A 25,246-nucleotide genomic window follows, 5' to 3' on the forward strand; every position below is an offset into this window, starting at 1 on the left:
TGGCGGGAAAAAAAACTACGGGAATCCCGACGGGAAAATAGAGAGCAGGTTCTCTATTTTCCCGCCGGGATTCCCGGTTGTTTTCCTGTTGGGAAAACTGCGAGGAAGCATACACACGTCCGGTTTTCCCAGCCAAAAGCTCTCTTGGCAGTTTTCCTGGCAGGAAAACTGGTCGTGTGTACAGGGCTTAATATGCTCAAATGGGAAAAAGAACTAGTGTATTCCAAACCTTCTCCTGGAGGTCCTGGCAAACTTCCATTACATCAAATTGCTCCATAACATTGAGCATTCCCACAAAAATGTTAAATCGATGGTATATGACTCTGTATAATTGCTCCAAAATCTTCCCACGCTCCTCCCCTATCTGTTGAAGATGCAATGACCAAACAGGAACATTATAGCACACACTCTGGAACTGCAAAACTCTTTCCAGCTTTTGGAATGTGGTATCATCATTTATTGCAACACTTATCCCGCGTACACTCGATCAGATTTTCCGCCTGAAAAACCTTGGATGGTTTTTCCGACGGAATTCCGCTCATGCTTGGCTTGCATACACACCAACTTTCCTCCGTCAAGAACGCGGTGACATACAACACTACGATGAGCCGAGAAAATTAAGTTCAATGCGAGCATGCGTCAACTTGTTTCCGAGCATGTGTCATCATTTTGTGCGTCGAAATTGCTACAGACGATGAGATTTTCCGATAGCTATTTTTTCCGTTGGAGAATTTGAGAACCAGCTCTCAATCTTTTGTTGGCGGAAATTCCGATAACAAAAGTCCGGAGCATACACACGGTCGGAATTTCCGTTCAAAAGCTCACATCGGACTTTTGCTGTGGGAATTTCCAATCGTGTGTATGGGGCATTACAGGTAATCTAATCCCTCTCACACCTGCAATGGCCCTACTGGGAATCAACCTTGACATATACCCACTTAGCTATAGAACTGTTGTTACCAATATCCTAATAGCGGCACGGCTCACTATAGCTAAGCTATGGAAATCAAATGCTGCTCTTAAAGGGGAGTTCCAGCCTTTTTTTAATGTTTATTAAAAGTCAGCAGCTACAAAAAGTGTAGCTTTACACTCTATCTGTATGTTGTATTATGAAAAGTAGTTACCTTTTTCCTTACCTTTTGAGTCCCCCCCACCTTTAAGAAAGGAACAATCCCTGTTGACAGTATGGTACCACTGGGGTCAATAGGGGCCTTATTGCTCCTATCGTCAAGTACCTATTTCAGCATAAGCCTGTAATTATTGAAATGTTTGTTACTCTTATGTCTGCATATTCTGTTTATACATGTTTTCTATTCTTGTATCGAATTACAATGTAACAAGAAACATGTGTTTTATTTTTGATACTTTTATAAAAAAGTGCATCCAGTTCAACCAATATAAGTTATACAATCCTATACCCACAGTTGATCCAGAGGAAGGCAAAACATTGCAATAAAACATGATATAATTTTCTCTAGCAGGGCATCAATTTCTTCCCCAAAAGGCAATCAAATATACCCTGTATCAACTTTACCTATACATTTTAGTATCCAGTTATATGTTGTGTATTTGGGAAAAAATCCAGCCCTTTTTTAAAAAGAATGGCCAGAACCAGCTCTTTGGGGAGTCTATTCCCACATTTTCACTTCTCTTACTACTTCTTATCGAGGAGGGCACACACAATCTTTCCCCCATTCCCAAAACCGAGACAACATGCCCAACGCTAATTTGCATGCACAATTAAGAATCAGAGTTTCTGCTGCTGTGTCCCCTCCCCCCCCCAATACTAACCACAATGGATGACCAGAAGAACTAGGATTTTACTGTAGCACATACTTTTTTTTTAAATAAACTTTATTGCAAATATGTTGTATTAACTATCAATGGGCGTAGGTGGCTAGCTGGCTGGCATCATGGCCCTTCTGTGGCTGGCTGGTGTGTCCTCTTCCGGGCACTGTTTGTCGAGGTGAGGGAGAGACTTTAAGGGAGGCGGCAGTCTTTGCCCTATCTCTGGACTAGAACTAGAAGATTTACAGCAGGCCCAGTGTGCAGAGGGACACAGCACAACACATAATCTGGTCGTGTGCGTGTGTGCGGGGTCCTCTCTGGGTCTATTTGAGAGTCTAAGTTAGAAATAGCCCCCCTTAGTGCCAATCAATGCAGCCTGATCACTGCCTCTCAATGCAGCCTCACCATTGCCCATTAATGCAGCCTAATCAGTACCTATCAGTACAGCCTTACTATTGCCCATCAACACAGCCTCATCCGTGCTCCTCAATGCAGCCTCATCAGTGCTCCTCAATGCAGCCTCATCAGTGTCCCTCAATGAAGCCTGATTAGTGCAACCTCATTAGTGATCCCCTCAATGCAGCCTCATCATTGTCCCCTCAGTGCAGCCTGATCAGTGTCCCCTCAATGCAGCCTGACCAGTGCCACCTCAGTGCAGTCTGATCAGTGTCCACTTTAATGCAGCCCCATCAGTGCATGGGGGTTAGAGAAGAGAGCCGTCAGATCACACAGAGCGGGTATCTCCCGCCTTGTCACCTGGCATCCACTGTCATCAGACGTCCCACCTTCTTCATCGGCACCTTAGATGTTACATGTCCCAGCATTGGACCAGTGTAACATCTATCAAAAGAGCCAGTGCAGGAGGCGGGACATCGGATGATTGTGGTAAGCGTGAGATTCCCACTCTGTGTGGTCTGGTGGTGCTTATCCTCCTCCTTACCCTCCGAGGCAGTGCTGGGGCCCGTTTGGGCCTGAAAAGATGGGCGTCAGGGGGGCCGCGGCCTCAATTGTTATGTTCCTGGGCCCCGGACCAGCCCTGAGAGTTCCAGCAGGTGGAACTGGTGGGCCCCCTTCAGCTGCCGGGCCCTCGAACCACAGCCAAATGGACTGACCGGTCAGTCCACCCCTGAATACAGTTACACTACAAAACGTAGAAGAGGGTTAAGAAGGCCCCAATCATAAGAACTTGCAATCTAATAGAGTGAGGTACGACAGGTAATAACTGTGAGTGATAAGCTGATGGAAGAATTAAAAGTTAAAGCGGAGGTTCACCCAAAAATCCACTTTTTGACATTAGCTGTAGCATACTGCTAACATCTGCAGTATGCTGTTTTTTGTTTTTTTTTACTTGTACTTATCATTATATGAGCCCTTGTTTTCCATCTCCGAGCGGGGAATCCTGCGGGGAATGGGCGTTTCTAAGCGGAGAGGAGTTGATTGACGGCTGCTAAGGCGCGTCTTGGCCTCTGTTTAATCTTCAACTGCCATGATGCTGCACATGTGATCAGTTATGACACCAGCCATTGGATGGTTTGACAGTTTGGTTGAGAGCACAACCAATGTGACAGTTAGCATTCCCGGCATGCCAGGAATGTAACTGCTTTTTCAAACTGTTAAATTGATGGGTTTACTTCCGCTTTAAGGATGCTGGAAAGTTCATTTTGAGGGTGAACCTCCGCTTTAAGTTGTTTAGTGGAGGCGGAATAGGCTTCCCTGAATAGATGTTATGCATAAAAATGGAGCTGCCCCTTCGACCTCTGCAATCTCCAACTCAGGAGTAATCACTTCTCCTGGGTCCATTCCTCCCACACAAATCTCAGCAATATTCTGGAGTTGCACACCACTTTTAAAACGTAAAATCAGCATTGTTCAGTACAAGCACACATGCTCAACCCAGGATCCTCCCCCTAACATGTTTTGCCCCCTACCAAGGCTTAAGCCTAGTACACATGGGCCGAATGTCAGGCCGTGTGTATTTGGCTGACTTCTGTCAGATGAGCATGCTGAAAAACCAGCAACCAGCTCATGATCAGCACTATAAGCCAATGGTTAAGAGCGCTGACCGGAGTGTTCTAGTGGGGGCAGTCCCCCTGTTAGAACACAATAGCTCCACGGAGGATCATTAGTTCAGCGACTTCGACCTGAGCTGTCAGTTCTTTTACGTTTAACCCGAAAAAAACCTGAAAGTGTGTACATAGATCTATGTTTAAGCCTCGGGAAGGGGCGTAACATGTTCAATGGAGGAGGTAAGGTGTTTTTGCTTGTGTTTAACAATAAAGCTGATTTTAATCTTTGAAAGTGGTGTGCAACTTCAGAGTTTTCTTAAGTAACAACACTTTAAAATCTTTGGGGTCTGATTAAAATTTCACATTTCAAATAAACAATAAGCCTAAAAGATGAAGAAGATACAAAGAAAGATGCTACTTTTCTTTCTCTTATTCTTTGCAAAATAAAAGTTGCACTGCATTATCTTTTTACATGTATTGTTAGGGTAGACTTGTAAAATACACACTTTGTTTGGGTGCTTTGCCACGTGGGTATCAGCCTCTAAGGTTTTCTCTTCATTTCTGACATATGAGACAAGGGTAAGGTAAAGGTGCTTTATTGGGAAAAGATATAGGCTCTGTTTTTGTCTGCAATGGATAGCTATTCTTCATGCTTTGCACAGGCATGTCATCTTGATTTACTCTTGGTTAGTTAATCTTTCTTATGCATGGAGACGGTAAATCAAAAGCAATATAAGCATGACTTGGGAAAAGCTGATTTGCACTATCTTTTATGTCATGAAATGGGTCGTCATTTTATCCTGGCGTGCCCATTTCTCTGTGGTCTCACAGACAGGAGCTGATTAATAGAACATGGAAGGAAGGACAATGGGATTGTTACCCATAGAAACTGTTAGGTCAGGTATTTTTAGTTCACGCAAAGCAGCAGTCTCGTCCCGTGTAAAGAAATGTGAGACTAAAATGCTGTATAACGCCATAAAGACATGAACAAGTAAAAATAACACAAAAGTACAACATTCTGCCTTACTATGTGCTCTTTCTTTTCGGACTTCTGGCTAAGACACATATAATATGGAACTGGTATGCTGTTTAAAGGGGCTTCCCAGCTCTGCAAGGGTTAAAGCCTAACTGCAGATTTTGTGTTACTTTAAAGAGTTTGTTTTGCCAATATTAGTGACTTCAGGGAACCAGTCTTTCAGCTAAGAGGAGGACTACAGGAACAAGGAATAAGGTTGGTATAGTTCCCTTATGCTCATCTCCCCCTTGCAGTGTACACAAGCTTCAATGCCTACAGCCTTGATCATTTTAGTAAATAGTTCTCACAAGTGCCTCCATTGTTCTGTATGAGCACTAATAGTCAAATGTTAGGTTTTTAAAATAAACATCGGGTATTTACTGTCCTGTATGTACAGCTAAAGGAGGGGGACGTGGTATTAGTTGAATGATCAGCAGTTCACCACAGTTCTGGAATCCATCATGACATTTTTCTGCCGACCCACAGACTTAGTGCAGAGATGTTTCCCATTTCTTTGAAGAAAAGGGAATGACAACTGAATCATCCTATTTCTGCAATAACAAGATCTTATGAAGCTTTACATTGCTTATCACTCAGGAGTAAGGATGAGCTTTTTTCTGCTCTGAACCAGGCTCGGGTCCAAACCTGGAAGCCAACTGTCTTTCCTGGGCCAATGAGTTGTAAGTGTGGGATTTCCCATCCCACAGCTGTCGCACACAAAGGGGTGTTCTTGTGACATCCTTGACCTAATATGGCCAGACGACTTTGAGCTTAATATTGCCATGTGGGAATATTAGGTCAATGATGTCACAAGCATCCTAGATTCTGGGGGTAATCTAGGATGAAAAAGGACCTGGGGGTCCTAGTAGATGATAGGTTCAGCAATGGCATGCAATGCCAAGCTGCTGCCAACAAAGCAAACAGAATATTGGCATGCATTAAAAAGGGGATCAACTCCAGAGATAAAACAATAATTCTCCCACTCTACAAGACTCTGGTCCGGCCGCACCTGGAGTATGCTGTCAAGTTCTGGGCACCAGTCCTCGGGAAGGATGTACTGAAAATGGAGAGAGTACAAAGAAGGGCAACAAAGCTAATAAAGGGTCTGGAGGATATAAGTTATGAGGAAAGGCTGCGAGCACTGAACTTATTCTCTCTGGAGAAGAGACGCTTGAGAGGGGATATGATTTCAATTTACAAATACCATACTGGGGACCATAAATAGGGATAACACTTTTTTGCAGAAGGGAGTTTAACAAGACATGTGGCCGCTCATTAAATTTGAATAAAAAAGGTTTAACCTTAAACTACGTAGAGGGTTCTTTGCTGTAAGAGCGGCAAGAATGTGGAATTTCCTTCCACAGGCGGTGGTCTCAGCGGGGAGCATCAATGGTTTAAAAAAAACTATTAGATAAGCACCTGAACGACCACAACATACAGGGATATCCAATTTAATACTGACATATAATTACACACATAGCTTAGACTTGATGGACTTGTGTCTTTTTTCAACCTCACCTACTATGTAACTATGACTTCCAGGTTTGGACCCAAACACGGTTCAGAAGAAACACAAGCTCATCTCTGCTCAGTAAGCAGATTGGAAAACATTCCAAACAATGAGGCCCCTTACACACGACCGAGTTTCTCGGCAGAATTCAGCCAGAAACTCGGTCGGAGCTGAATTCTGCCGAGAAACCCGGCCGTGTGTACACTTTTGGCCGAGGAAGCTGACGAGTTCCTTGTCGAGCCAAATAGAGAACATGTTCTCTATTTCCTCGTTGTTCAATGAGGAAAGTTGGCTCGCCGAGATCCTCGGCGGCTTCACACAGAACTCGACGAGCAAAACGATGAGTTTTGCCCGTCGAGTTCCTCGGACGTGTGTACGGGGCCTTTGTCTATTCAGTTTTGTTTCCAAGGAGTCAGGTCCCATACACACGTCCGAGAAACTCGACGGGCAAAACACATCGTTTTGCTCGTCGAGTTCCTTGTGAAGCCGCCGAGGATCTCGGCGACCCAACTTTTCCCATTGACTAACGAGGAAATAGAGAACATGTTCTCTTTTTGGCCCGACGAGATCCTCGTCGGTTTCCTCTGGGAAAAGTGTACACACGACCGGTTTTCTCGGCAGAAACCGTCTCCCATCGAGTTTCTGGCTGAATTCTGCCGAGAAAACCGGTCGTGTGTACGGGGCCTCATAGTTCATGTTTGAAGGTTTCACTGATTTGGTAAAAATCTAATTCTGTAAAGTAAAGAGGCTGATAAATCTCGTATCTCTAAATCATTTGTGTGGGTAAGCTGACCATACATATAAACCCTCTGATTGTACAATCTCCTTTAAGTCTACCAATAATTGTGTAGTGCAAGGTTTTGTGTGATTGGACACAAATTGAATGAACTGTTAAGGCAGACCCTTAAATTTCACAGTTTTGGTAAATCTAAAAGAAAGTGTACAAATTGCAAGGGGTGTAACCACATTTCCTGCAATTTTCCAAATTTCATTAGTCAGGTATTCCACTCTCGGAAAATAATTGCTGCTGTTCTCTACAAGCCTCTTTGAATGAAAAAGTCTATGTTCTTTGACAGCTTAAATTTGTTTACTGGCTCCTAGATTGTACTGGCTAGCCCTTTTGCTAGTGAATTTCTCCAACCTTAGGTTATTCCAAGTCCTTGCTTAGTTATTGTATTTGTAACTATATTTATGACTTACCCCTTATCCTTATTAGAGGGGAATGTCAACAGGGTTTGGATTCTTGCAGATGGGCAGCCAAGAGACAGTATTGGCCTGTATTGTTATGCCCACCTGAAACATAACAATACAGGCCAACAGGCTTACACTGAGAGCAGAGTTTGACCAGCGGCACCACCTGTCAAACTTTCCTATTAAGCTAAGTGGGGCTGCACCGCAATTCAGCCCTTAAATTGACCAGAGCAATTTTTACATTCCTACAATGGGCTTTATTCGTCAATAACTTTGTCACTATTTGCAATAACAAAGTAATACATATATCTTTTTTTATATGACAGACAAGGCTTTCTTTTGCTAATATTGTCTTGTTTTAATGCAGTCCATAGACAAAAAAGCAACAAAACTGGAAAAAAAAACAATGATCAGTGTCTGTTTAAAAAAAATATATTGTTACTTTAGCTACACAGTGTACATTTATATTTTATGGTTTGTCCTGTTCAAATAGACACTAAAATTATGATTCTAGTACATCATACAAAACATTACATATTTTTTTACAAATTAAATATAGCCTTTTTATTTTGTGATTTTTATAATGTGATACTTAAACATTATGAAGCAAACAAACTATTTAACAGAATATAAATAAAAACTAATAACTAAAAATATTAGTAGTAGATAAAACTAAAGGCAAAACTTTATTTTTTTTGCATAGTAAAAGATACAGGTAGGCTTATATGCCATGTCATTCATCGGGAGGTGGTTAAACTAATTCAAGCTTCTGACTTTATCTAAAGCTCTGATGGAGGGGGAGTGTTATTTGGTTCCCAAAATGTGTTGCATGTCTGTTCGTGCAAACCAATAAATGAATTAAAGGGGTTGTAAAGGTAATTCCCCCCCCCCCCCTAAATAGCTTCCTTTACCTTAGTGCAGTCCTCCTTCACTTACCTTATCCTTCGATTTTGCTTTTAAATGTCCTTATTTCTTCTGAGAAATCCTCACTTCCTGTTCTTCTGTCTGTAACTACACACAGTAATGCAAGGCTTTCTCCCTGGTGTGGAGCGTCATGCTTGCCCCTCCCTTAAGGGGGGAGGGGGCGAGCAGGAGAGTCAGGATGTTCTCTACATTGAAGATAAAGGAGCTGTGTGTTAGTGGGCGTCCTGACTCTCCTGCTCGCCCCCTCCCCCACTCCAGATGTTTTGGAACTACATTTCCCATGATGCTCAACTACACTGTAGAGTGTATGAGCATCATGAGAAATCACTTGTCTAGACAATGCCAGCACAGTTTACTGATCCCTTGTACTGGAGGGGTAGAAGATCAGGATTTGGTTCCATGTTCTTCTTTACTAATGTTTGTGGCTTGAATTGAACAGCTGGGTCTTGACTGAAGTTCAAGTTTCTTTCTTCCCTCTCGGTAGCTAATTATCTATATTTTTTGGAGGAATACATTAGGGGCTGGTGTCTTGTAAATGCAATAGCTTCTGGTGGCATGACCATTAATTAGTTAGGAATCTTTCAACCACAGTCATGGACAGTACTGGAGTTGTAGGAGATCCTCCACTTCCCTCTTGGCTTGGTTTTGGTTGGCTTCTGTATTTGACCATAGAATAAATTAGGTCTGAACCTGGAAAGAAATTATGTTACCGCTTCCACCTTGCAGCATTGAGAACCTTGGTTCAAATCCCAACCAGGACATTACCTGCATGAAGTTTGCTCTGTTCCCGCGTGAGTTTCCTCCGGATACTCCAGTTTCCTCCACACAGACATGATGGTAAATAAATGTTCTCCTGTCTAAATTGGCTCTAATGTATGTTTATGTATTTGACATAGTGAACTTAGATTGTAAGCTCCAGGAGGGCAGAGACTGATGTGAACAATATGTACAGTGCTGTGTAAATGGTCATCGCTATATAGAATGCATGCCTAGAGTTTGCATGTTCTCCCTGGGTTTCCTCTGCTTACTCTGGTTTCCACCCACACTATAAAGACATGCTCGTAGGTTAATTGGCTCCTGTCTAAATTGGCTATAGTATGTGTATGTATGTGAGCTAGGGACCTTAGATTGTAAGCTCCTTGAGGACGGGGACTGATGTGAATGTATAATATATATAGTACTGTATGTAAAGCGATCCGTACATTGATGGCACTATAAGTACCTGTAAAAAATAAATAAAATAAAATACATTATGCAATAGGTCCTTTTTTTTTTTGCTTACAATGTTATGAAGGGGTTGGGCTTACATATATAACATATAAGGGTGTAATTTTGCTGGACTAATTTTTAGTTTCTCTTCCATTACAAAGAAGGCGATATAACGTTAATTGGTTGAATCTGGAGATTTCAGTAGCTCCTTGTTTAAAACATAATGACTTCAACAGAAGAGAAGTAGACAGAAGGAACATGAGATTAGAAGGGTCTTTCTTTTTTGTTGTTGGCTTACATGGGGTGCATTAAAAAAGTATTTGGAGGGTAAAGCCTTCCCCCTGCGTATTTCTTTTTGAGGGATTGCGGCAAACCAGCATCGTCTCACTCCCCAGCCGAAGCATCTCTGACAGCTGCATCGATTTTCAGCCGAGGAGGCTTAAACAACATTAGCATTGTTTCACAGTGAGATTGCCTTGTGGCTAATTGAAAATGAAATCTGAGAAAGCACAGGGAGCAGTCAATAGTTCTCTCTCGGGTAAATGAGTGCAGATAGCTCCCCAGTGGACAATCACACAGGACAGCTCCATCAACATCATAGTTCTAAGCACAGGGATGCCTCTCAGAGATAACTGTTCAGCCATCTGCAACCATATCCTCCCTTCTGTGACCAGATCCAGCATCACTAGCCCCATAATCACACTGTCTTCCCATCATTGCAAGGCAACTAAAAGTGCTTTATGTTAGCTTCGGTTTACAGACAGCAAAAACCTGCACTGACACTGATGACTTTTCTTCTGAAAATGCTAGTTGTCTGACTGTCTCTGACCGGGAATGAGTATGTAGCAGGTGAAGTCTGATCTGTATATTTTTTTTCTTGTGATCAGTGTCTAAGAGTGCATTAAAAACCGAGCATTGGTAGGACAGCCATTAATTTAGTATTTTTAGAAGGGACGCTCAGCAATGACAGCCTACATATTTTTCATAGTACCAGGTACCCTTAGCTTTGGTTCACACTAATGTGGTGTGGAAAGCCCTGTAATCCATGTACGTTTCCCGCACTGCATTTAAATCGCACTGCCCGTACGATCCGCAATCAGTGCAATCTTAACGACACCCCAAAAACAGGTTGCAAACACATTTGCATTTGCCCACACCGGTACAAAAGTACCATGTGATCTGGTTGCAGTGCAGTGCCAAAATAAGTGCACGTATGACTTTGGTGTGATGTGGTTCGATTTGAACTCATTAAAAATGAATGGGCTCAAATCGTACTGCAACAAATCGCATGTGAATTGAGCAGAAATGTGGTGCGGTTCCTGTGTGATTCACATGAGGTTCATAGAGTGAACCAAGGTTTAAAGTGGTTGTAAACACTCACATATACCCAGTGAAGTGACTGGTCTACCTAGTGCAAACAGTTCGGACGGGGAACACATTAAAGGGGTTGTAAAGGTACAATTTTTTTCACCTTAATGCATTCTATGCATTAAGGTAAAAAAACATCTGTGGATTAACGGCCCCCCAAGCCCCCCTTTACTTACCTGACCCCTCGAAAGTCCTGTGCCGTGAACATTGAGGCTTCTCAGCCGGCTTCTCTGCCGGCTTCTCAGCCGGCTTCTCAGCTCATTCATTGGTTGATTAAAAGCAGCACAGCCATTGGCTCCTGCTGCTGTCAATCACATCCAATGACGTGGCGTGCCGGGGGGAGGGGCTGAGTGATACCGTGAGCTGCTATGGCCGCCGGCTGTATCACAGGAGCGCGCCCGCAAGAACTCATCATCATGCGAGCTCGCTTGCATGAAGGTGATACGTTTTTGCAAGGGAGAGCCGAGACAGCTGCCGAGGGACCCCAGAAGACCAGGTTCAGGGCCACTCTGTGCAAAACGAGCTGCACAGTGGAGGTAAGTATAACATGTTTGTTATTTAAAAAAAACAGCACATTGGTGAATGATTAGAACTATTGTTTTGTAGTGCTTTGGTCCTGGCATCAATTCCCACTTGGGGAACTATATGCAAGAAGTTTGGATGTTCTTTTCATGTGGAGGTTGGTTACTATGTAGCCCACAAACATTCTGGTGACTAAGTCGCTTCTGACCAAGTGGTCCCAATATCAAATTGCCCACCCTGCCTGGTCTGGTCCCAGACTTCTGCCGAAGGAGGAAGAGGACAGGGTGCAGAGCTAGCAACTTCACCTTGCAATTATCAGCAACTATTTTAAAGGGAATCTATCAAGATAGAATCATGAGAGATGCCATCACTTGCTTGTTTCTAAAGGTACATCATAGAGTGTTACTGCCTGTCTGCATTGATGCTTGAGGACAGGTTTCTCCAAACTTTCTAAACACAGGGCCAGTTAACTGTCCTTCAGGCTTTAGGGGGGCCAGACCGTGGCCAGTGGGATTAAAAACTCGGCATCAGTGGTCATGTCCCATCATTGGTTTTAGTGGGAGGAATAGTGCCCTATTGTTGGCATCAGTGGCAGGAATGGTGCCCCATAGTTGTTGTTTAGGGAAGGAATAGTGCCCTATTCCTTTTCTGGTGACTCAAAATGTGCATTTTCTTTTATTGTCGATTCTGGTGACAGCTGCTACTAGGACAAACAGATGAGAAGAGAAACACAGGAACCTCTAGGTTAGAACTGTAAACATGTTAATGGCATACAGGTGCATTATCCACGTACATGGAGGTTAAGGAAGTAAGGCACAATTCTATCCACACTGGCTGATTTTTCTGCATGTGGGGGAGAAATCTTAGCCAACAGGATCTCTGGGACCACAGCGATGAAACCGAGGCTTGGTTCAGGCCGATGGTGAGGGCTGGAACGTGGTGCCGGGCATGATGACGTCACTGCTGGGTTGCAACGGCGTTTCAGAGCATTCGCACTGGTAGATGGAACTCAGGGCGCGCTCCTTTGTCAAGCTAACTATTTACAGGTCTCCCCTCTTCATCTCTCCCCCTCCACATATACTGAGTATCCACTTAAAGGACTTATTAATGGACTAATGTATTAAAACTCAAACTATTTAGCAGCGCCACTACCCATTTTTTTGACTAGGACAAACAGAGAAAGTGAATCTCCACAGCAGACACAAGAAAAAACCTCCAGCAAATCCAATCTTGCCCTCACATCATTTACTCAGAAAAGAGCTTAATTATTGATCACAGCTCAATAATAAAGCTCCTTTCTGAGTATTCAAAGTGCTGGCAAGTTTGGATATGCTGATGATTTCTGCTAAATGGCGCCATCCCCTTTATATCAGTGCACTTGTTATGGTAGTTACAAAGAACTGTTTGGCATGCACCATTTCACTCTCCAACCTAGCAGTAAATCCTGACAGAGGTTCTAACCCTTTGGTGCTCTATCCAAAACAGGATAACAATGGCTTTAGATATAATTTAAGTACTGATGCAAAGGATGGCAGCCCTGGTGCCCACATAATCAAATGTCAAGTTGGCCGTAAAATCTGCATATGTTTTATCCTAACATATTTTTTTAATCCACAAGAAATTGCTGATTTTTGTGTGCAGTAGCATGGACAGCAAAATCAGGAGTAGAAGAATTAGTACATATAGAAATGGTAACCATACACTACAAACTGGAGTGTTGCATATTTTGATCAAGTAGTCCAACTGAAGATAAATGAGGTAAACTGAACACCTTTACACAAAAAAAATTTCAGCATCAGATGTATGTTCAAATGCTGTAGTACATGTCACTCAAGCTTACAGTCTCTTAAGCCCCGTACACACGATCGGACCTTTGTCGGACCAAACTCACATTGGAATTCCAACGGAATTCCATCAGAGTAAAAGAGAACATGTTCTCTATGTAAACTCTGATGGAATTCCTCCGCAAAAAGTCCGATGGGGCATACACCTGGTCGGAAGTTCGTCTGACTTTTTCCATTGGAATTTACGATCGTGTGTACGGGGCTTTAGGTGGCAAAATTCAGAAGGTGCCCTTACATATAGTCGTGTGGCTTGAGCGGTCAGATAACCTTGAAAGCTGTCCTGGGGAGTAGCATAGAAATTTAAAGGACCATCTAAACCCAAGTAGAGGTGCCCATGTTCATATAAGGCAGGCTCCTTCAAACATTTTTCTGGGTTCCTAGTCAGGCATCTCTGTTTCCCTCCTTCAGCAGCTCAGAGAGGTTATTCCTTATGAGGCAGAAGTTGGTGGGCAAGTGATCTGCAGCTAGATAAGCGCCCCCCCAAAACCAGCACATGGACAGCTGGACAGGAGTCTAATAGCATGCAGCTTCTACAGAAGACATTGCTACTATGGGAAACCCCTCCCCAATTGTTACCAGAGTACTGCATATTCAGTGGTGTGGTCCTTTTTCCTTTGGACTTGGATCCCTCCAGCTGTTTGCCTGTGTTAGCACTTACTCTGTACTTCACTGAGACAAATAATGTTTATGAGGATGAGTAGGAGGAAGTCAAAAGGCTCAAAAATGGTCCAATTGGCCGAGGTGCCCATTTTCATGTGTCTAAGGATGGGTCATCTTATTTAACAAACATTGAATTGCTTTATTTAATCAAAAAACAGTTTTGTGTCTACAAATTGTGCACACAATTGCACTGATGTCGTGGGTATATATGTTTGTGTAGAGGTTCAAGCACAACAAAGTAAAAAGGTGTTGCTAATATCTGCATCACCTATATGGGGCTATATGTAAAGTCCACTAGCTCACTGAAATGCAGTGTGGATCAAGTACCAAGATAAACTGAATACAAAAAAACTGAGAATAACCTTAAAGAAGAGGTACTTAATGAGATCCAGGTAGTTTGACTTAAAGTTTTTTTACCCTTTATTGAATTGATATGCGATAAAATAAAGTTAATTTTTAACCTTAGATTGAGGCTCATTTTGCCAAGGAGAATCGGGTAGTTTTTTTAAAATCGAAGCCGTACTTACCGTTTTAGAGATGCATCTTCTCCGCCGCTTCCGGGTATGGTCTTCGGGACTGGGCGTTCCTACTTGATTGACAGGCTTCCGACAGGCTTCCGACGGTCACATCTATCGCGTCACGAGTAGCCGAAAGAAGCCGAACGTCGGTGTGGCTCTATACGGCGCCTGCGCACCGACGTTCGGCTACTTTCGGAAAATCGTGACGCGATAGATGCGACCGTCGGAAGCCTGTCGGAAGCCTGTCAATCAAGTAGGAACGCCCAGTCCCGCAGCCCATACCCGGAAGCGGCGGAGAAGATGCATCTCTAAAATGGTAAGTACGGCTTCGATTTAAAAAAAACACCCGATTCCCCTTGACAAAATGAGCATCAATCTAAGGTTAAAAATTTACTTTTCAGGTGAACCTCCACTTTAACTGGAACCCCCAAGACATTGAGAGTGACCTACATTACCCTGGCTGAGTCTCAGGCCCCGTACACACGACCGAGGAACTCGACGTGCCAAACACATCGAGTTCCTCGTCGAGTTCAGTGTGGACTTTTGCCATTGAACAACGAGGAAATAGAGAACATGTTCTCTATTTCCTCGCCGAGGTCCTCGTCGGCTTCCTCGGCCGAAAGTGTACACACGGCCGGGTTTCTCGGCAGAATTCAGCTCTGAACCGAGTTTCTGGCTGAATTCTGCCAAGAAACTCGGTCGTGTGTACAGGGCCTGAGACATTGCTGTGAAGAGTCCATGTCTGTGCAGCTTTCATAATCAGTTTTGTAGTTTTCTGAATTGATCATTCAGGCGATTCTGTTGAAATGTTTGCTGCAAAGCCTAAACAGGATATCTACGGGGTGATTTACTAAAGGCAAATAGACTGTGTACTATTGCAAGTGCAGTTGCTCCAGAGCTTAGTAAATTAGGAGGGGCTCCAAAGGTTTGGCCCCTGCATGGGCTAATTTTGTATGCTAATGAAAAATGTAATAAAAAAGATTTAGCAAAAAAAAATAAGAGGGGCTCTACTGACTTCCATAATCCAATCATATGCAAGCAAAAATGCTTTTTTTTGTTTTTAATTTCCTTGCATGTGATATCTTGTAAAGTGAAGCTTTACCTCATTTACTAAGCTCTGGAGCAACTTCACTTGAAAAAGTGCACAGTCTATTTGGCTTTAGAAGAATAAACCCCCAAGACTCTTTATGGGTTGTAGCACTATATACTGTGTAAGCAAACACCAATGCAAAAGAGCTAAGGTGTACAGAAGTGCTAAAATTGGCTGCCGGCTCTGATCAGATTGTTCTGGTGGGGGCAGCCCCCCTGTCAAAGTACAATAGCACAGTGGGGGAGATGGCTTCACTAATATTGCTTGTGTTAGTACTGTGATCTCAAATGTTTTTTTGTTCAGCCCGCTGGGCTGGTGACCAAAACTGGATGATGCGGCCAAACCAGAGTTTTCTAAAGTGGTCGCATTATTATAAATTTTTCTCTTCAGTATGTCCCCCTTTTAATGGATGCTAATAGGACCCCCAGATCTGTTTCCATTCTTAATTCTCCCGGGGTTCTCCCCCTAGTTTTAGCCTGCATTCTTATTTTTAACTCCCTTTATTTTATTGAGGTCTTCTTGAAAAGTTTCAATATCCTGTTGTAAAGTTATTGTGCAGCTTAGCTTCGTATTGTCAGAAAATACAGAGATTAAACTATTTATACCAACCTCTATGTAATTTATGAACAAGTTAAATAGCCTGTGTGCCCCATCATATGCAGCCTCTGTGACCCATCATATGCAGCCTCTATGCCCATCATATGTAGCCTCTGTGACCCATCAAGTGTAGCCTGTGTGCCCATCATAAGTAGCCTGTATTTGACTTGCACCTGCCTAAATGCCAGTGTACCTAAAATGTGGGTCATCGAGCTAGGATATGTTGAGATGTTTGTTTTTTTGAATACCTTTTTAGTTGCTAGTAGAGTGGCACCTATTGTCGGGTGTTTTCTTACTTCCCCTGGTATTTCTACTTCTGGTATCCATGCCAGACCCTCTAAGGGGATATCTATCATTGCCTGCTCCATTTGTATCCATGGTTTCTCCCTACATTTCCCACACCACTTCACTAATCTATCTAGGTTGGATGCTTCTTGATATCTTACTGGGTCTGGAACCCCAATCCCTTGTTTCCCCTTTGGAAGTGTTAGAATTAGGGCTGTTACTGATTAAAATGTTCATGTTCGATTAATCGATTAATCGACTAATTTCGATTTATTATAACTGTAATGTCGTCATCTCCCCCACTGTAATATCCACATCTCCCCATTTTAATATCCACATCTCCCCCACTGTAATGTCCACATCTCCCCACTGTAATATCCACATCACCCCTCTGTAATATCCACGTCATCTCCCCCACTGTAATAGCCACGTCATCTCCCCACTGTAATATCCACGTCATCTCCCCCACTGTAATATCCACGTCATCTCCCCCACTGTAATATCCACATCATCTCCCCACTGTAATATCCACATCATCTCCCCCACTGTAATATCCACGTCATCTCCCTACTGTAATATCCACATCATCTCCCCCACTGTAATATCCATGTCATCTCGCCACTGTAATATCCAAGTCATCTCCCCCACTGTAATATCCACATCTCCCCACTGTAATATGCACATCTCCCCACTGTAATATCCATGTCATCTCCCCCACTGTAATATCCACGTCATCTCCCCCACTGTAATATCCACGTCATCTCCCCCACTGTAATATCCACGTCATCTCCCCCACTGTAATGTCCACGTCTTCTCCCCACTGTAATATCCACGTCATCTCCCCCACTGTAATATCCACATCTCCCCACTGTAATATCCACGTCATCTCCCCCACTGTTATATCCACATCATCTCCCCCACTGTAATATCTACGTCATCTCCCCCACTGTAATATTCACATCTCCCCCACTGTAATATTCACATCTCCCCCACTGTAATATTCACGTCATCTCCCCCACTGTAATATCCACGTCATCTCCCCCACTGTAATATCCACATCATCTCCCCCACTGTAATATCCACGTCTCCCCACTGTAATATCCACATCATCTCCCCCACTGTAATATCCAGGTCATCTCCCCACTGTAATATCCACGCTGTGTCTCTCTATTCAGAGACTAGGATGGCAAGGCACTTTCATGCTCCCTCTCCCTCCAAACTAACAGACTGTCTAAAGACTGCACTGTCCACTGTTAAAGCATTTGTTACCCCAACATTTCATATTTCTGATATGTGCCAAATGAAGCAATACAAAGAGAACAGGATACTTTCTCATACAAGTACATGTACTTGTATGAGAAAGTATCCTGTTCTCTTTGTACTACTTCATTTTTGTGACATTCCTGGCATTTCTGCTAGTCCCTTTGCTTTCCGAGTAAACACTGACCACACTAAGCAGAAGAACACACAGTGGTCAGTTCTCTAGCTATGCTGGAAACTCAGCCTGCTCTCCTCCAATAATCATAATTGTCCTGGCACCCCCCCCTTGCCCAGCCTGTCATTGGGAGGCTCAGTATAAGGCTGCTTCTCCTCTCCCAACTATTATTCAGCTGAGAACAGAAGGAAAGTGATCAATTATAATAAAGGGAAAAAATGGATTTATAATTTTTTTCATATCTATACAAAAAAATGTGCCTTTCATTTATTTTTTAAACTGAATGGGTTGTTTTACAAGGTGAACAAAGAAGCACCACTGATAGAGCTAGCGCTAGCGACATTGAAAGTTGTAAACTGCAAGTGCTGGGGTAAGAATTTTAACATATAGTTAACTAGGGAGTGTTTATTGTATTGTGCTCAGTGTGTTATGCTAAAAAAAACACTAAGGATTTAATACTACTTTAAATCTTTACTGCCTAAGGTTTATTTTGAGAATTCATAAAAATTACATTATAGGCTCTTCCCCTCGGCTTGCAAAGATGCTTACAAAGTTTTGTACACTCTAATGCTGTTAGGATCCCAGAACAAGTTAGCTTCCCAATAAGGAAAATGAATCTGGAGGTTATCAGTTACACCTTGAACATTGACATAGGTCTCATCTAGACATCCAGCTACATACATCTACACCTTGAACATGGACATAGGGCTCATCTAGACATCCAGCTACACCTTGAACATGGACATAGGGCTCATCTAGACATCCAGCTACACCTTGAACATGGACATGGGGCTCATCTAGACATCCAGCTACATACATCTACACCTTGAACATGGACATAGGGCTCATCTAGATATTCATCTACACCTTGAACATGGACATAGGGCTCATCTAGACATCCAGCTGTATCCATCTACACCTTGAACATGGATGTAGGGCTCATCTAGATATCAATCTACACCTTGAACATGGACATAGGGCTCATCTAGACATCCAGCTATATCCATCTACACCTTGAACATGGACATAGGGCTCATCTAGATATCCATCTACACCTTGAACATGGACATAGGGCTCATCTAGATATCCAGCTACACCTTGAACATGGACATGGGGCTCATCTAGACATCCAGCTACATCCATCTACACCTTAAACATGGGCTAGGGGGTCGGACACTGCAAGGTGTTTTTTTACCTTAATGCATAGAATGCATTAAGGTGAAAAAACACAAAGCTTTACAACGCTTTATAGACACCTATGCGCTTTTGCCAGACTAGAAGGTACCTTTACAGTGGGACAAAAGTATTTCCCTTGAAATTCATGTACCTTTTATACATCTGTGCGCTGCATTTTGAAAAGTCCTGCAGGCAGCATTTTTTGTGCACTGTGTAAAAAGTGCACAAAAATATACTTTCAATAGACACGCATCAAAAAATGCATTAGGATACACAATTGTAAGCAGTGATGAAATCTATCCAGAAAATGCGCTAAAAACATATTAAAAACGATTTGTTATAAACCGCATATAGCATTTTTATGCACTGTAGGGTGAAAGGGCCCTTAGACAAGCAGCTCACTATTCCCACAAAGCACTGATAAAGCATGAACAGTAAAAATATAGTAGTAGAAATGTGTTTGGCTGGTATTTTTTGAAATACATGAAAAAAAATGCAGCAAACATGTTTTTTGAGTCAGGCCTCGTACACACGACCGTTTTCCTCGACAAAATCTATCAAGAAACTTGGTGGGAGAGCTTTTTTGCCGAGGAAAACGGTCGTGTGTATGTTTTTCGTCGAGAAAACAGTCGTGGATCTCGACGAGAAAAAAAGAGAACAAGTTCTCTTTTTTCTCGTCGGGAGTCTCAATTTCCTCGTCGTGTTTCCCGTCGGGCTGGTTTACGACAAGAAACATGTTCATCTGTATGCTTAGAAACCCGCGCATGCTCAGAATAAAGTATGAGACGGGAGCGCACCTTCGGTAAAAGTAGCGTTCGTAATGGAGATAGCACATTCGTCACGCTGTAACAGACTGAAAAGCGCGAATCGTCTCTCACCAAACTTTTACTTAACACGCAGTAACATGAGATTAGTAAAAGCAGCCCCAAGGGTGGCGCCAGAGGAATCAAACTTCCCCTTTATAGTGCCGTCGTACGTGTTGTACGTCACCGCGTTTGAGAACGACGAGATTTTGTCTTGACAGTGTGTACGCAAGGAAAGCTTGACAATATTCTCGACAAGCCTGACAAGGAATTCGTCGAGGAAAACGATGTTTCATTTACGTTGAGTTTCTCGGTCGTGTGTACGAGGCATCACAATACCTGTGAAAAAAGAACCACAATCGCATCAAAAACGCATTTGCGTTTTTGCTATGGATCAGTGTGAAAGTGCCTTAAATAATTAGCCCATTTATTTTTCTGCACGTGTTATTGCAATGCAGAAGTGTAAATGGGCCCTGAACCATTTTTGATTTTTGTAGAAAGTACTTTAAGTACATTGTTTATTCATCCTGTAATTTCAGTGCATTACATTTTATTTTAAGTCGCTACATTTGCAACTTGTGTTTCTGCTGTCTTTCTGTAATTAAATATATATCATTTTCATATTAAGTGTGGGCTCCACCAATGATGGATGACATTTTTTTTCCTAGTTGGCCACAATATATTCTGTCTCATTGGAGTTTTCAACTCTCTAAAATATTGGAATATTTGGCACATCAGTTGATATCAAGCTCTGGATATATGGCAATTTTTTTATTATTATTATTGATTGTCTGGTGATATGAAGCTGCATTCAGTGGTGCGCTTTGAGTCCTTAGCAGGGCTCCTAGTTTAATCCTATAGGTTTACTCACCATGCTGCGAAATCCATTATAGTCCATTAAATCACTTTAATAGTATTTAATGATCTGTAATGTCCATTGTTCCTTAGTGAATAGGGTTCTGTGAGAACAAGTGATGCATATAATGGGATGATCATGATGTTTTGCAAGGTGACCCCACAGAAGTCTGTTGGGACAAGGCTGTGTGAAAAGGGATCATTGTCATTTAAATAGGGGTAAGACTCGTGTGATTGAGTCAATTTAAATGGCTTTCTATGTTAGTTGTACTTGGCACCTGGGTGCCGTTTTTTTTTTACTTGGGCTTTTTGGACAACACTGTTTCCCAACAGGAAATTTTATAACATCACATTTAGCTATAGAATATAAGAAAATAATAATAAATATAAATAATATAAGAAATAATAAAGGGTTATGCATAAACTGAAGGAAGTGTAAAATAGTGATCAGCAGACTTGATGTTATAGAGTGTACTGTATGTCAGCCCATGACAAGTATTGGCTATAATATTGAGCTTCTGAAATGGTAATCAGAAAGAAAATCACTTGGTTGACATCAGACAGCTGTTGACATGTTTTGGCCAACCATGTCAGTTTCCAGATTACTGTCTTAATGTATTGCTACATTCACTGAGGGTTTGGCCATTTTGAATAATTATTTTTAGTGTTAAGTGTTAGTGTTAGTGGCTTTAAGAGATACAGAATTGTAGATTAAAATACATTTCTCTACATTTATTGCTATTTTACTGCTATTTACTTTTTGCAATTGTAGTATCAACATAAAAAGAAAATGTGAACATCTACCATCCAGTGTGTTCTCCCTGCTCTCCTCAATGCACACTTGGTAGATATAAGTGTGCATTGTTAATCGAAAAACAGTTGTAACTGGATTCTAGTTATGGAAACCTTTTTATATACATTATAAAAAGTAGTTTATTTGAGGGGGAAAAAGCCCCTCTATGTGAAACTATATATGTATTGCAAGGATCTTATTACATTTTATTAGCACTGCACAAACTGCTGGTGCTATATAAATCCTATATAATAATAATAATAATGAATTAATAATTAAATATTCTTTTTCTCTGTTCTAACAATGTTATATACCTTGCCAATGCTGGTATCAAACTGGCTGCTAAGTGAGAGAGTCTACTTTCCGTATAAGCACCACCAGTCTGTGTTGTTAAGGCATCCCTGGATTGTGGATTAACCTTTGAAAAAAATCCTCAAAAAAGAAATGAAACTCCTATTGCTGATTTGTGGGTATGCTTTGGACACATTATAATACATACCTATAGGTGCCATGGTTGCAAGGTAGCCACATTTAAATATTTATTATTGTAGAAAATCATAGATGACATCAGATAGAAATGGCGTTCATTTTTAAAAGGTATTGCATCATCTTTCATTTTGAAATTGTATAAAATAAAAATAACCTGGAGAATACATGAAAAATTATTGTATATCTGGTACAATGTGGGGATTCTGTGAAATTTACAAGAATGTCAGCTATTAAAATGGGGTTTTATGGGATCTATTAACAATTACTGTCAGATAAAATACAAAACAAACATATTCTGGAACCTTTTTGAACAAGTTGTTATGCTGCGTACACACGATCATTTTTCGTCATGTAAAAAACGACGTTTTAAAAAAAATGTCATTTAAAATGATCGTGTGTGGGCTTCACATCATTTTTCGGGTTCTGAAAAACGTAAAAAAAAAAATCGAACATGCTGCATTTTTTAACGACGTTTTAAACTATGTAGTTTTTTTCAGGTTGTAAAAAATTATTGTGTGTGAGCTAAAACGACGTTAAAAAAACCCACGCATGCTCAGAAGCAAGTTATGAGACGGGAGTGCTCGTTCTGGTAAAACTACCGTTCGTAATGGAGTAAGCACATTCATCACGCTGTAACAGACAGAAAAGTGCAAATCATCTTTTACTAACACGAAATCAGCTAAAGCAGCCCAAAGGGTGGCGTCATCTGAATGGAACTTCCCCTTTATAGTGCCGTCGTACGTGTTGTACGCCACCATGCTTTGCTAGAGCATTTTTTTTTAACGATCGTGTGTGGGCAACGACGTTTTAATGATGAAGTTGGAAAAACAATCGTTTTTTCTAGAGGCTGAAAAACGTCGTTTTTTTACAAGCCGAAAAATTATCGTGTGTACGCGGCATTAGATCAGTTGGTATCTTAAAGATCCTGTACATACAATATAACTGTCTTACCAAAGGTTCCCTGAAGCTCCTCTGAGTCAGCCAAGTGTATGAGAGATCATATCACCCCCTATAACGTAGACGCTAGCCACAATATTCATTAACATTGCCCTGCATATAGTCTGATGACGGTCTTTCCACTTGGCTTATCACACACAATAGATGGCAAGCTCTGCAAGATAAATGTACAGCATTACATATTTTAATTCAAGAAAATCTATTTCGTTTTTTCGCTCATATTTGCAAGCATTTCCTTTGGATTCTTCTTTAGCTTCCATTTATCCTTGTCACCTATTATTAATGGCTTTATATTTATTTGAAAATCAAATGAATTGAACATACTGATAAACTAATAGTCTGGAGAAAGAAATCAAGAATGCCTTTATCATAGTCAAAAAAGGTTCAAAAAGAGTAGTTGGTGGAAGAAATATCAAGAAGTGGTGGAAAGAGGTTTTTACACAGTATATCACTAAAGGGTTTAAAGGGTTTGTTTTTTCCCTTTGTGGATTGGTTTACCTAATCGTTCCCCATGGAGAACCTGCGTTATCTTCAAACACATTGACAGTTTGCTTCTATTTGTATTTTACATTTTTGTTTAAAGCTGTGTAAATCTTGGTAATTTTCAACATTATCCTGGTGTTTCCAGAAAAGGGTTATTTTTATTTTTATTTTTTTTATGATGACCCTGCAAACTTATATTAGCTTTAAAATTTCCCATACACATGGAAATGTTAAGTCATGTTTAACCACTTTTAAAGCACCGGGAATCAAAAATATATCCAAGTAATCTTCGAAAGCTAAGCAACCTACTGTCCACGAGTTTTGGTTGATCACCAGACTTAGATCTGTGGTAAATTCAAAACTGGGCAATAAATTGACTACTTCAATAGCATTTCTTAAAAGATTACATGAATGTGACAATTTCAGTGAAAATGATCAAATTTTTACGCCATTTTCGACTGTGGCAATTTTGATCCCATCTCCTTGCAATTGATAAAAAAAAGTTTTATATCTTTGCTTACTTTTTAATTTAAAAATAAAATGGAATCTAAAGTTCTCTATCAAATGCCATTTGTATAGCCAACTTTAGTGTCCAATCAGTTTATGGCTGTAATTACTTGTTGCAGACACTAAGGGGCTGTTCAGTCTACATCTTTAGAACATAATGCAATACAGTAGCTACATAAAATAATAACAGCTAAATAATAATATTAAACTCCTTGTGGGAGTGGCTTTTCGGAAGAAATATGTGGTGTGATCAGATTGATGTCATGTTTTGCTATAAATATGTGGAGATTTTAAGGGTCACTCCAGATATTGTGCATTGACACTAGTGAACAGAGTAACCCTGTATGTTTTATCTTAATTAGAAAGATTTTCCAAATAAAATTACAGGGATTGCCCTCACTGCTAACCAGTCTTTTACAAAAAAAATTGTAGCAGAGGGAGATGTAGTCTTCCTACCTAATTTTATGCAATGTAAACAAAATGAGGGATCAAGGAGAGGGGAACCCTTTCAATGACAGATGGATTTACTGGTGCAAACTAAGAAACTTTTTTTTTGTGAACTGACATCTTAAAGCTGAACACATGCCAAAGCTATTTTTCTGCTTTAAATATTTTTTATATTGCTGATTTTGGATTTCCCTCACTTTCTTGTCTCAGTGATGGTGGTCATTGAGACCGGAAATAATAAGAAATCTCTCCAGTGTGGATACATGGAGGATTTTTTTTTTTTTTAGTATAGCGAGGAAAGGTCATATTTGTATTTTTTTGTAGCCCCGTTGCGGACATTCAATTTCCAAAGACAGATTCCTGTCATTTTAGACTAAAATTTACTTCATGGAGTATCATTAAAGAAAAATAAATAATTTGTAGATTTTTGAACCCTTCCCCAAGCTATTCAAAAAATATTTTCAAATTATTATTAATATAATAATTTATAAATTCAAATATTGCAAATAATAATAACTGTTAGTATTATTAAATACCTACATAAATACGCACACCTATGAAAATATAAATGTATGACCAGGGCTACCAATTAACCCATTTTGTGTCAGCTGCTGCAGCCGCCTTTGTTGTTGTAATTACAGAAGATTGTTCGACAGCAATTTACAATACGGGCTAAAAGCTTACTAAATCGTAAAGAATCACAGGGAACAAAATGCATTTCTCTTCATTCTTAACTTATCAACCTTTTCTTAATGGACAGATTAAACAATGTAT

The 25,246-nt window shown here is 41.1% G+C and overlaps 1 protein-coding gene across 1 annotated transcript in view; it reads left to right on the top strand.

Annotated features, from left to right (window-relative positions):
* ZNF385C (zinc finger protein 385C) overlaps positions 1-25,246 on the top strand; it is a 541,366-nt gene that overhangs the window by 309,745 nt on the left and 206,375 nt on the right. The gene's annotated exons all lie outside the window — the stretch shown is intronic.

Source organism: Rana temporaria, chromosome 12 (assembly GCF_905171775.1).
Source record: "Rana temporaria chromosome 12, aRanTem1.1, whole genome shotgun sequence".
Taxonomy (NCBI): domain Eukaryota; kingdom Metazoa; phylum Chordata; class Amphibia; order Anura; family Ranidae; genus Rana; species Rana temporaria.